Source organism: Dipodomys merriami, unplaced genomic scaffold (assembly GCF_024711535.1).
Source record: "Dipodomys merriami isolate MVZ:Mamm:240054 unplaced genomic scaffold, mDipMer1.0.p SCAF_56, whole genome shotgun sequence".
NCBI lineage: Eukaryota > Metazoa > Chordata > Mammalia > Rodentia > Heteromyidae > Dipodomys > Dipodomys merriami.
In genome coordinates this window covers 8,861,644-8,875,671 of record NW_027206135.1, presented here as the reverse complement: position 1 = coordinate 8,875,671, position 14,028 = coordinate 8,861,644, and positions in this window count along the sequence as shown.

The following is a 14,028-nucleotide window of genomic DNA, read 5'->3' as shown; positions in this document are numbered from 1 at the left end:
TAGGTTCATTTCTGGGTTTTCAATTCTATTCCATTGTCAACCAGGCTGATTTTTCTTCTGCAGTGGAACATCTTAGCTTCTTTGTTATATGCAGGGTATCTAGCACAAAACTCAGTTTGCTGTAAGCATTCATTTTTATTTTGCTTACAATATATTCTTTTTCATTGCAGTTATAAAGGTGATGTACAGAAGGGTTACAGTTACATAAGTTAGTTAATGAGTACATTTCTTTTTGAACAGTGTCACCTCTTCTTTCACTTTTTCTGTTTTTCTTTCCATCCCCCACCCCACAAGTAGTATAGTTCACTTCAAACATGGTGCCTAGTGTACATGACTGCTGCATTTGTTTACCCTTTGCCCCACCAAACAGAAACCTTCATACAAGACAAAAGGTACAGATACAAAAACCAATGAAAAGGAGGGGAAAGAACATAAAGTAAGGTAACAAAAACCCTCCATTTCTTGGGGTTCTTTTTGGTAAACATCATTTTATATGACCATATGCACAGAGCTATTGAGCCTTTGTGACCATCTCCTAAGAATATCCTCCTTTGGCCTAACTGTGTGAATATTTAGTGTCATGTTTAATTTACCATATCCAAGTGTAGTGGAGATTCTTATCTCCAATTAAGCACCAAAAAAGCTAGAGATGGAGCTGTGAGTCAAGTGGTAGAATGGCAGCCTTGAGGAAAAAACCTGAGAGACAGTGCCCAGGCCCTGAGTTTAACGACAGTGCCCAGGCCCTGAGTTTAACTCCAGTGCCAACTTGTGCATGCATGTGCACACATGTGTGTGCACCTACACCCCCCCCCTTACCCAAACTGCTATAAGAAAGTAAAGCACTTGAAACTTGAGCCAAAGGGACTGGGAACCTGGAAGTCCTAGAATCCAAAGGCAAGTCAGAAGTTTTGACATCCAAGAGCAGAAGGTTTAGAATGGCACACATCATTGCCAGAGAAAGAGAGGAAATGATTTTCTTTCCTTCTTTGTTCTATCCATATTCCCAGCCAATTGGATGTTGCTGGCCCCCACTGAAAGCTGATCTTAGTCCACTCAGTCCAAAACCTTGTACACCTGTCCCCTCTGAAAATACCTCCCTGGCAAATCCAGAAATCATGCTTCCCCCATTAGCTAACTAAGTATTCCTGAATCCAATCAAGATGAAACCTACTTGGCCATTAACTAGTTGTCCTTGCTGTGCTCTGCCTGTGATTTTCTGAACTCCCTTGGAGCCATCCCTAAAAAGAGACTGTAGAGCATATCATGAGGGCGGGGTATTGAAGATAGGCTGACCTCACTCAGCTTACTGACCATCAGCAAAATATTTTGACATTTTCTTTACTTCTTTTTTGCTAGGCAGATCAGTTTTCATTTCTGCCTTTTCTTAACTAATTTCATCTTGCTTACTTCATAGTCATGTTCCTCTTTCCAATAAGAATCCAAAATGATAGCAAAGCAAAAGGCTCGCCAGACAGTGCCTCAGAGAAGCACCAAGCAGGGGAAGCTAGCTCATTGCTCTTAATTAGCCCCTAGTATGCCAAAATTGTTTCTCTGGGACAGTCTTGATCCTCAACCATACCTGTGGAAGATGCTGGTGTCTCACACTTGTAATCCTAGCTTCTCAAGAGGCTGAGATCTGAGGGTCAGAGTTCAAAGCCAGCCCAAGCAGGAAAGTTGGTGAGACTTTTTTTTAAAATCTCCAATTAACTACCAAAAAGCCAGAAATGGAGCTATGGCCCAAAGTGGTAGAGTGCTAGCCATGAGCACAAAAGCTCAGGGCAGCGCCCAGGCCTGAGTTCAAGTCCCAGAATGGGGCGGGGGGTGGGGGGGAGCCTAATTTTGACAATGTCAGAATAAATGCTGGAGCATAGGCCATGTGAAGAGAGGAAAGCAGAGCTGTCTGTCTCAGAGGTGGCCCTGGAAAGGGAAGTGTCCCTGGGGTTACTGGACTTCACTGCACTCCGTTGCCCCTTCAAGGAGGATGTAATAATAGTGAAAGGAGAGAGCTCTGTCAGGAGTCACATGCACACTCCTCAAGGGAGCTTCTTACCTAGCCTTGGGAGTCGTGGACTTCCTCACCAAGGAGATGATGGATTTCTCAGTCTGTGTGACCACACAAACCATCTCTCCTTCACTAGCCGCAATTCTTCTTGAAAGTGTGCCCATCCTCTTCTCTGTGCCCATATTATTCCTGGGACATGTGGCCCGAACCTTAGTGTAGTGGCCTTTTCTCAGCTTCTCCTTCCTTTTCTTTCCATTGGAGCTTATCTTTCTTGTAAAGAAGTTGGAGATGGAATAGAACATTGGTGTGAAGGATATGAGATATGGCTAAAAGGATAGAGGTAGAAGTGAGGACAAGATTAAGAGAGGACAGTTGAGCAAGAAGAGGAGGAGGGAAGAGGCAGAGAGGTGGAGGAGGAGGAGAACAGACTGGGATATTCTCTGCCAGAGAATAATCATTTTATTTTAAAATAAAATTTTAATCAAGTAATACTTGTGTGTCTTTGTGTATGTGTGCGTGTGCTTGTGTGCCAATCCTGAGCCTTGAACTCAGGGTCTGGTCACTGTCCCTTCGGTTTTTCACTCAAGGCTAGTATTCTACCACTTAAGCCACAGATCTGTTTTTAGCTTTTTGTTAGTCAATTAAAGATCAGATTCTCCTGGACTTTCCTATCCAACCTGGATTCAAACTGTGATCTTTAGATCTCAGCCTCCTGAGTAGCTAGGATTACAGGTGTGATCCACATGCACTGGCTCAAATATTATTCATTTAACCACAACTATCTTATGTATCAGACACCATCTCTGACTCTGGGAAGGAGATATGATTTAGGAATGATTTAATAATGATGATCTTTTCTTTCAAGACCCAAGTACCATATTAAAATGCAGTATATTTTGAATACTGTTCTATAAATGTAAAAATTTAATGGCCAGTTTTATTCAGAGTCCTTATTACATTCTTGTGACTACTAATATAGTATCTCTCCTTGATATTTGCTTAATATTAACATTTAACCCGTTAATATTTTATTAATAACTCATAATATTAGTAAACATTATAAATAATGTAACACTTTTATTCATTGGTTTAATATCTTAATTACTACTAACAGGACCTCTTTTGGTAGTTTTCATTTTGTTTTTGTGCTAGTACTGGGTCTTGAACTCAAGGCCTCATGTTTGTCCTGCTTTCTTGCTCATGACTGATACTCTACTATTTAAGCCACACCTCTACTCCACTACTAGAATTTTAATATGAACTTTTATCACTGGAAAAAAATCACTATGCTATGAATACTGATGGAGGTAAAAGATCAGATCTCTATGCAGGTATAGTTAAATCTAGATCCAGGCCACTCAGATCATGGTTCAAAGCCAGATCAGGCAGGGAAGACCATGAGAATCTTAACTCCAATGAACCACCAGAAAATGGGAAGTGGAGCTGTGGCTCAAAGTGGTAGAGAGCTAACCTTGAGCAAAAAGAGCTTAGGACAGTGCCCAAGTCCTGAGTTCAAGCCCTAGTATGAAGAGGAAGAAGGAGGAAGAGGAAGAGGAGGAGGAGGAGGAAGAGGAGGAGTAGGAGGAACAGGGAGGAGGAGGAGGAGGAGGAAAGGGAGGAGAAAGAATGAGGAAGAAGAAGAAGAAGAAGAAGAAAAAGAAGAAGAAGAAGAAGAAGAAGAAGAAGAAGAAGAAGAAGAAGAAGAAGAAGAAGAAGAAGAAGAAGAAGAAGAAGAAGAAGAGGAGGAGGAGGAGGAGGAGGAGGAGGAGGAGGAGGAGGAGGAGGAGGAGGAGGAGGAGGAGGAGAGGAAGAAAAGGAGGAGGAGGAAGAGGGAGAGGAGGAGGAAGGGGAGGAGGAGGAAGAGGAAGGGGAGGAGGAGGAAGGGGAGGAGGAGGAAGAGAACAAAACCAAACCAAAAAAGTGCTGTGTTGCTGATTCCTCAGCAAGACTTAGGAACACAGTGTCTAGTAGGCAGAAAGTGGACCACACTGTGCGGGTATGGATGAAGTTTATTAGGAGAGCAACCTACTTGTATATGGCACACACACAAAGAAAGTAAATCTTAGTGGGCATGTGACAGCTTCACAAGGCCAAAAGTTTACAGGAGATATATGGGTCAAAAGGTTACAGGGGGAGGGGCTGGGAAGGTGGCTCAGTGGTAGAGCGCTTGCCTTGCATGCTTGAGGCCCTGGGTTCGATTCCTCAGCACCACATAAGCAAAAAGAAAAAAACCGGAAGTGGCGCTGTGGCTCAAGTGGTAGAGTGCTAGCTTTGAGCTGAAGAGTTGAGGTACAGCGCCCAGGCCCAGAGTTCAGGCCCCACGAACAGACCCCAAAAAAAAAAAAAAAGGTTACAGGGGATATGCAAGGCCAAAAGGTTACAAGTGCTTTACACATAGGGGAAGTGTCGAGGGTTGTTTATGGAGTCATTAGGAGGAGGCATGAAGAGCACAACCCCACGCCTTCCCCAAGGTCGTGGCCGGGACATCCAAACTTTTGTTCAAACTTGGAAAGAGTTTTCTCCTTCTCCCTAAAGCTGTGGCTAGGTGCACGACTGCTGTCAGAACTGTGGAAGAGTTTTCTCCTCGCCTTCCACACACATAACCTTGTATAGTACACTAGTACACAAATCCTTGGGAAGGGTCATGAGAGTCTGTCTCTTACACTGCTGGGTACCAGTGACTCAGGCCTGAAATCCAAGCTAATCAGGAGGCTGAGATCTGAGAGCCTGGGGAGACAAAGGCTGGAAATGGAGGTGTGGCTCAAGTGGTAGAGCCTCAGCCTTGAGTGAAAAAGCTAAGTGAGATCATAAGGCCCCAAGTTCATGCTCCAGTACATGGATGCACAGGTGTGTGTGTGCACATGCACACACACACATACATACACACATATCCCCTTTTATCTAAGGACACCAATTATATTGAATTAGGCTCTACACTAAATATCTCAACTTGATTACCTCTGTAATGACTGTTTCTAAATTAAGTTACATTCAAAGGGACTGTGGGTCAGGACTTAGGTTTATTTTGGGAAGGGATGGTGGAGTGAAGTCTGGAGACAAATGTATCTGACTGTGCATTTATTTTTTCCAGGTTGTATCTAGTGGGGGGTGGGGTGGGGAGGGGGACTCTGCCCATCACTTAGTCACAGAAGAAAAGGTTATGAGCCTGATTCACCCCCAGAAAATTCACTCTGTTTGCTGAGCTTGCAGATGCCTGACCCGAAGTCAGAACATGAGCCAAGGTCAAACACTGTCTTCTCAATTGGGTAACTGAGAATAGCAACACAATTTACATGTTCCCAAAAATTAAACAAAGCAACCAAATACTAGGGAAATCTCTCAGGGGAAATTTCTACCCAACGAAATGAAACATTTTCATTTTATTCTATTAGGGCATGGCAATTTGAATTGTAGATGTGAAGGAAATAGTTCTTATGTGTTTGAGGTAGTTGGGAACAGGGTAATCCTCTTTCCCATTTATACGGAGAAAATGCCCAGGCTCAACAGACAACATGAACTTTAGAGCTGCCCAAATTCTGCCTTGCCTTGGAGGCTCTGATAATAAAGGCTAATTCTATATTATTTGTTGATTAGCTACTATATACTAGGTGCTACTGTGGGTACTACTGGGGATACATGAATTGATAACACAGACTAAATCCATTCTCTATGTTACATTCACAAATGTTAGAAAGCCTGTAAACCAATTCATTCACTGGTTTGAAATAACTAGCAATTAGAAATGATCTACTGTATATCATCAATAATCATCAATAGAGAAACATAAATTATGATAGTCATGTATAATAGAATGGTATTCAACTGTAAAACAGAGAACTTATTTGCTGACTTAAAACAACCTCTAAGAGCTGGAGGAGATAAAAAGTAAATTATGCTACCATTTGTACAAAAAGAAGAAATCGGGTAGCTCACATCTATATCCTTGCTAGTCAGGAGGCTGAGACCTGAGAATCATGATTCAATGCCAACCCAGACAGATAAGTGCATGAGACTTATCTCCAGTTAACAGCACAAAGCCAGAAGTGGAGGTATAGCTCAAATGGTAGAGCCTAGCCTTGAGCAAAAAAGTTAAGGAACTGCATCCAGGTGGTGAGTTCCAGCCCCAGTATGAGCACAAAAAAAGGAATGGAGTAAAAGAAGAAGGCAAAGGAGAAAAAGAGGAGGAGGAAAGAAGAAGAGCAACAGTAAACATATGTGTACTGTATACTTAGCTCTTTGTTTATGTATCAAATTCTCTAAAATAGTATCTAAGCAATTGATAGATAGGTTGCTTCCAAGAAGGGGAACTAAATAGTGGATTTGGAACAAACAGATAAAATTAAAAATCTTTACAATGTCTCACAATTGGAAACACACACATTTCCTTTTTATTATTTTTATTTTTTGACTGTTATGGGGTTTGAAATCAGTGCCTGGCCACTGTCCCTGAGCTTTTTCAATCAAGTCTAGTGCTCAACCACTTTGAACCACAGCCATACTTCTGCTTTCCTGGTGATTAGCTAGAGATAAGAGTCTCAGGGTCCTTCCTGCCTGGCTTCAAACCACAATGCTCAGATCTCAGCCTCTGTAGTATCTAGGATTATAGACGTGAGCCACCAGCACATATTTCTAAAGCAAATTTAAATCTTCCATAGGCAATAGGATGATGCACATTTGCATCCAAAAAGTATGCCTCATAAATTAAGGATTCATGAGAGTAGATTGTTCTCTGCTAATTTAGGTAAGACTTAAAAGAGAAAACTAAGCAACTGACCTATGCAGGCCAAAGGCTCCTGCTGGATATTACTTTGTCCCTTTTCCTGGGTCATGATTATAGGGTCATCCTGGTTGTGAGCTATGCAGCACCAAATAGCATTTCCACTGAGCTTTCGGTGAATGACATCTGAATCTTAAGACACCAGCTGCAGGACATTGGCGGTAGATACTGTTACATAATGCCCAGAGGCAACCTCTGTGTGAATGAGGAGAGAGAAGAGCAGTTATTCAGGCTTAGCCCCTCCTTGAATCCTAACATGCACTCCTTGCAGCCTGGATCCACATTTTTGAAAAACACTAAAGGTTCTGACTTCTTCTAATGTGACATCATTGCTTTGAAGTATTCATTTTCTTGTGGTCAATTTGTGTCCACAGACCTATGACAGCATCAGGTTATCTTTAGAGAGCTAGACTTTTGGAAGATTTCCTCTGGGTAATCTATTGTGTGGGTCATGGCCAATGACAGGTTAAGTTGGCAAAGGCTCATAAATTTATTCAGACTTTCTCAAGCACTTAGTAGGTACCTTCAATTATGCAAAGATCTGACAATTCTGTGGAGATTGGGAAAGCTCTCACTATAACGAGATAGACACATAAGCAGAGTTAGAAAGATCAGGTGAAGGGTGGAAACCTTTCTCAAACTCTTCTTTTGTATGCTGAGACAACAAAGCTGATGGGTATCACTACAGAAGCTGGACTCTATATGGAGTTTAGAGAATCTCTAGGCTAAGAAGGCAGCTTTCTACTAGTAATAGAACTCAGTTAACTTGGATTTCCAGTGGACTGATTGGACAGAGATCTATTTACATACTGCTTTCCTTTTTGGGACCTAACTAATTGTTCTCTCTACTCAATCATCTTCCTCTTCTCTTCACAGAATTAATTACTTCATGCACAAAGCTGAATGAAGTAACCAATAAAAACACACAACCTTTAGTTGGGTGTCAGTGGCTCATGCCTATAATCCTGGCTACTTCAATGGCTGAAATCTAAGAATTTCTATTTGAAGCCAGCCCAAGACACTCTTTTCTCCAATTACCAAGCAGAAAGCTAGAAGTGAAGCTGTGATTCAAGTGCTAAAGCCCCAGCCTTGAGTTAAAAAAAAAAAGTTAAGGGACACTAAATTCAAGCTCCAATATAGGCACATAAAGAATGACTCAGCCAGACGCTGGTGGCTCACGCCTATAATCCTAGTTATTCAGGAGGCTAAGATCTAAGATTGAGGTTCAAAGCCAGCCTGGACAGGAGAGTCCCTAAGACTCTTTTTTTTCAAGTTAATGGAAACACGTCTTTATTAAGTAACTTTTAATATCAGAAAAATAAAACTCTTATAGTTCTCTTTACAGCAAATATATAATATCAGTGCTTTGGCCATCTTAAGTTAAAGGCCCTGTATCATAAAATATATGGTTTTACACTTTACTCAAATTGAATTTATAATCCCTATGACCTCCCTACATATACATAACAAAAGAGTGTAGTAAAATTAGCAAATACTAAACTATATTGATCCCTGAGACTCTTATCTCCAATAAACCACCAGAAAACTGGAAATGGTGCTGTGGCTCAAGTGGTAGAAAGCTCACCTCAAGCTGAAGAGCTGATAGACAGTGCCTAGGCCCAGAGTTCAAGCCCCATGACCGACAAAAAAAAAAAATAAATCAGGGGTTGGGGGTTTATTTCAGTGGAAGAGAACTTGCATGTCAAGTCTAGGCCTTGAGTTCAATCCTCAGCTCAGGAAAAGTAAAAAAGCTATAAAAATAATGAATCAAAGAGAAGAAGGGGAGTTGGAAATCAATGCTACAACATATCAAAATTTGTGGAAGGTAGCTAAAGTAGAGCTAAGAGGAATTTTACATCTTTAAATGCTTCTTAACAGAAGGAACAGTATCTATAATTCATTATGGAAACATACATCTTAACCTAGAAAATGATCAAGCAAACTCAGAATAGTAGAAGGAAGGAAATAATAAAGATAACTACTGAGGAGGAGACTTGTGCTGAGGCCACCTCATCTCTATTCCCCCTTGTAAATAAGGTCACCTTCCAGATAGTCTAACCGTGTTCACAGTGAGTCAGGAGAAACACACACCTTTCCTGCCCAGCTGAATATGCTGAACAATTCTGATGGAACTCTGCCTTCTCATGCTGTGATTACACAGAGCTCCAGCCAGTTGTTCATATTTAGACATTTTTAGATGTAAGTCAGATAACAGTATTAAAGCCTTTTCAACTCCAGGAATTTTCTTTACATTCCATCTTTTCTGAAAAAAAATCCTGGCATTTCTTCTTTTTTTTTTTTTTTTTGGGTCCGGTCATCATGGGGCCTGAACTCTGGGCCTGGGTGCTGTCCCTCAGCTCTTCAGCTCAAGGCTAGCGCTCTACCACTTGAGCCACAGCGCCACTTCCGGCTTTTTTCTTTTTGCTTATGTGGTGCTGAGCAATCAAACCCAGGGCCTCATGCAAGGCAAGCGCTCTACCACTGAGCCACCTTCCCAGCCCCAATCCTGGCATTTCTTAAGAGTCTATAATTCCTGCCAGGTGCTGGTGGCTCATGCTTGTAATTCTAGCTACTCAGGAGGCTGAGATCTGAGGATCATAGTTCAAAGCCAGCCCAGGCAGGAAAGTCCATGAGACTCTTATCTCCAATTAACCACCAGAAAACCAGAAGTTGCACTGTGGCTCAAGTGGTAGAGTACTCACTTCGAGCTGAAGAGCTAAGGGACAGCACCCAGGCCCAGAGTTCAAGCCCTATGACCAACAGCAATAACAAAAAAAAAGTCTAGAGCTCCTGAGTAATTTCCCAACCAGCTAGCATTTTCTTTTTTTTTTTTTTGGGGGGGGGGGGTCCGGTCATGGGGCCTGAACTCTGGGCCTGGGCGCTGTCCCTCAGCTCTTCAGCTCAAGGCTAGTGCTCTACCATTTGAGCCACAGCGCCACTTCTGGCTTTTTCTTTTTGTTTATGTGGTGGCTGAGGAATGAAACCCAGAGCCTCATGCATGCAAGGCAAGCACTCTACCACTGAGTCACCTTCCCAGCCCCCCAGCTAGCATTTTCTATACAGATGTCTGTGGCATTTTTTTTCCTGCACATTTTATCTAGAAATTACTTCCCCATGTCTGCCCAAACCTTAGTGTTATGTTAAATCATAGTTGGCATTTCATGTGAATAATGTGCTTTGCACAAATCATATTGTAAGGAAAATGTAGAAGAAAATACTATCACCTCCGCTTATAACAAATAGAAAATATAAAATGAATTTTTCTTGGATGCTTTGGTTCCTCATAATGTTCTCATTTAGAATGTAACAGAAAATAAACATTGATCATCAGGTAGAGAGATGCATCATGGATAAGTAGGGAGATAGATTGAGAGACAATTAGATAGATAATAGAAACATAGATACATAGTTAGAGACATAAATTACCCAGGTGTTAGACATATTTTTCATCAGCTTTAATCATCAATTATAGATTACAAAAATGGCCACAAATATTCCTGTCCTTGCATCCTGTACAAATTTTGGGTATCTTTTCTTGTATGTGTGTTTGTGTGCTGATACTGGACCAGCTCACAAAAAATAATTAAAAGAGGACAATAAATAAATTGCTTAATCTTATCATACCCAAGCTGTGGCATTACCAAGATTCTGCTTCCCCGGAGGATTATTGACAGAATAGCGGTTCATTCATGCCTGGCCTGCTGTTCTTTCCAGGGGGCTGAGCAGAACGATTGGTTTACAGATAATCAGCAAATGCATTGCTGATTTATCACTGCCAAAAACTATTGAGTTAGGCACTGGTGACTCACACTAGTTAAATCTGTGTTAAAACGGATCATCCTAGCAAAAAGAAGTAGAACTCCTAGTCAACGAAACTACCAAGAAAGATCTCAGTGTCTTGTTCAAGGTTACTAGTAAACAACTGAGTGGGAACTGGAATGAGGTCAGCTTGTCCCAAAAGCCCAGGATCCCAGTCTCTGCTCAGTGCTGTCTCTTTTCAGGGATGGTTCCAAGAAAGTTCAGAAAATCACAGCAGGGCACAACTAGTTAATTGAACATAAGGATAACTACTTAGTGGCTAATTTAGGTTTCATCTTGACGGGATAAAGGAATACGTAGATAGTTAACCTGGGAGGCATGACTGTTCCCTAGATGTGCATGAAGGTGTTTCCAGAGGAGACAGGCGTGAGAGGTTTCTGGAGTGAGTGGGCTAAGATCAGCTTTCAGTGTGGGCCAGTGTCATCCAATTGGCTGGGGAGTGTGGATAGAACAAAGGCAGAAAGAAAAGCATTTCCTCTCTCTGGTTTTTCTTTTAAATATTTTCCTGCAGTTTGCCTGTATACATGATGTTTTTTATTCTCAGGCATCCCACAGAGAATTCTACTTTAAGTGCCTGAAGATCATGTTCATACTCCCTGGACCCCAAGTCCTAAATCTATTCCTCATAGCATGACAAGATTTTGAGTCCTTCTTTATTCTAGTCACTATCAGGGAGAGAGGCATGCAAACAAATGGAAGTGTCAGCTAGGAACTGATGTTGTATTGTTTATAGATGTTTGCATAAACACAGGAACCCCACCAGAATTCTGTGTTCCTTAATGAATTTCTCATAGAAAGTCACCTCAGGAGAGGCCTGGTCATTCTGACGACCATCTCCAACAACCAGGCCTTGCTTCCTCACCCCAGTGATTCTTACCTAGCCACTCAATCCCCAAGCCAATTCTACGTAATGCAGCCGCACAGTAAGAACTTCGTCCTTATAACAAGAGTGATCAGAGTGAACTTTCCTTGCTGAATCATCTATTCTATTAATGTAGTTGTGGTTGACTTTGTATCTTATTATTTTTTTTCGAGTCTTATGATGCAAACTCCAGCATGGCAGAGCACTGCCAATTCTTCCTGGAGCTCCTGCTGCTTTTGTCCACCAGCCCATATAAACCACAAGGAGCAAGGCCTAGAAATGGCATTCCTGGTGGATTTAAAATTTCATTGATGTTCTTTGGCTGCCAATACAACTATTAATTCATGCATTCATTGGTTAAGAGACTATTTCTAGCATGCTGAGTACTAGGAATATGAGTGGGAAATAACTCCAATTATTCCCTATTCTCATATCATCTACAGCCTTAAATTATTAATATGTTAGAAATTCAGATGAAAGGAAAAGTGCTTAGGCCACTCTGCAAGTGAAAAGGTGACCTGTTAAAATTCGGAATAGGCCTTGGTTGAGTGGATGAAACATTAGGCTTAATGAACTAGAAGGTGTTCTTTTTCCTTTATAAGATTACAAATCAGACCCACTGTCAGTATACTATTTCCCGAAGAGGAATTACTCTTGAAGCCAAGCAATATGAATCTCTCTCAAGTCCATGTCATCTTATTGGACATTTGGTTATATGGAAAACATCCACTGGGTTACCTTTGAACCTCCTTGCCTCAAGAACAAGATTAGCAAGGCAGTAAGTGAACATTTGCATCATGACTTCTTAACTGTCAATACAAAGTTAAAGGAACTAAGATATGGTACTTACACATTGTTCTTAGTCTCAAACTGAAGTCAATTTTTATATGTTCAAATGTCAAAGTATCAATCTTATAGCAAGAGTATCTTTGACATCTCCTGTGCAGATACCTTGCTACAAACTCAACTTCTGAAATTCATAAATGTAACCTTCACTCTATTTTCAAACTTTATTTGAGCTCTCTTGAAAAATTAAAACTCCTTTCTTACATCTATAATCATCCTTCCAGTCTCAGAAAATTAAAAGTGAGTTCATTTGAATAATAGACTTATTTAAGCCAAAATCACCTAGGAATACCTTTGAATTATTTTATAACTATTATTTCTTAAGGTTGGAGACAAAGTAAGTGGTAGAGCCCTTGACTAGCATGTCAATGCACTGCGTCTGTTTCCCAGTACCTTCTTCAGTCCCCCAAATATGTTTTAAGACTGTATTTTAATTCCAACCGAAACACTAATCTTAATTACTATGCAACATATTAACCTGAAATTCATTTCTAGATGATTCCTGCTCAATTAAAGTTGCAACCAGATTTCCTAGATAAGAATAAATGTGAGCTGTAAATGAAAATGTATATCAGTGTTAACTTTGTTAGCATTTTTATAAGGTAATTTCTCTCTCTGAACACCATTCTTCCTAGTTACCAAATAAGTAAATAGCCCTTAATCTTTCCAATTCAAATTAATTTCAGCTGTATCAGAGTTTTCATGGAAGTTTCTTGGTCATGACAACTGACTTTCAGGCAGTAGCATTCCTCCATCTTCATGTTTATCTGTATCTCCATACAATTTGCTTCCTTGCTCCAAATGTGGTCCCTGCAAGAAGAGATTTGGTAGAGATGCCCCAGACTCACTAAATATAAGCTGCTGAAGGGTAGAAGTGGGTATTATCTATTTTGTCCACTATTTTCCCCCAGCACATAGAATAATAGCAGTAATTATACTCGATAAATGTTTGCTTTCTGATGAGCTCCAACTTCCTGGTGAGAATTAAATTTCCACACATGTGTTCTTTGTTTCTCTGGGCCTTGTATCACAACATAATTTTTCCAGGTTCATCCATTTCCCTGCAAATGACTTACATCATTCTTCTCAGTGGATTAGTAAGAATGATTTATGTCATATGTCTATATATAAAACCATATATATGACTATATATATATATGTACAGTACACAGTGGTGCCTTTTAAAAATTCTCCTAGGGCATCTCCCTCATCAAAATCATTCACATAGCTCCTATTTTCTCCAAACCTTTTCTCTTTTTTCCAAGTCATCTGTTTATCTTACTCTAGATTTCTTATCTTTGCCCTCACCTCTAAAGCTACCTTCTACATTTTGTCCTTGTGTACCGTTGATTTTCTTCTTCTTTTTTTTTTTCTTTTTGCTTATGTGGTGCTGAGGAATCAAACCCAGGGCCTCAGGCATGCAAGGCAAGCGCTCTATCACTGAGCCACCTTTCCAGCCCCCCGTTGATTTTCTTCTGCTCATTAGGAATTCCTCAGAAGCTTTGACTTCAGATCCAGAAACTACAATCATATGCTCTGTGAACATCTTTGAGAACTGTGCTCCTGTAGCTACAAATATGAAGTAAATTTGTAGTGCAGTTAATTAAATCCAATCTACTGACAAGGATGGCTGGTGGAGAGCTAATGGTAGTGGTCATATCCTCTAACCAAACTTGACATTTTATTAAAATGTAACTTGAAACCAAAGACAGTGAGTTAAAA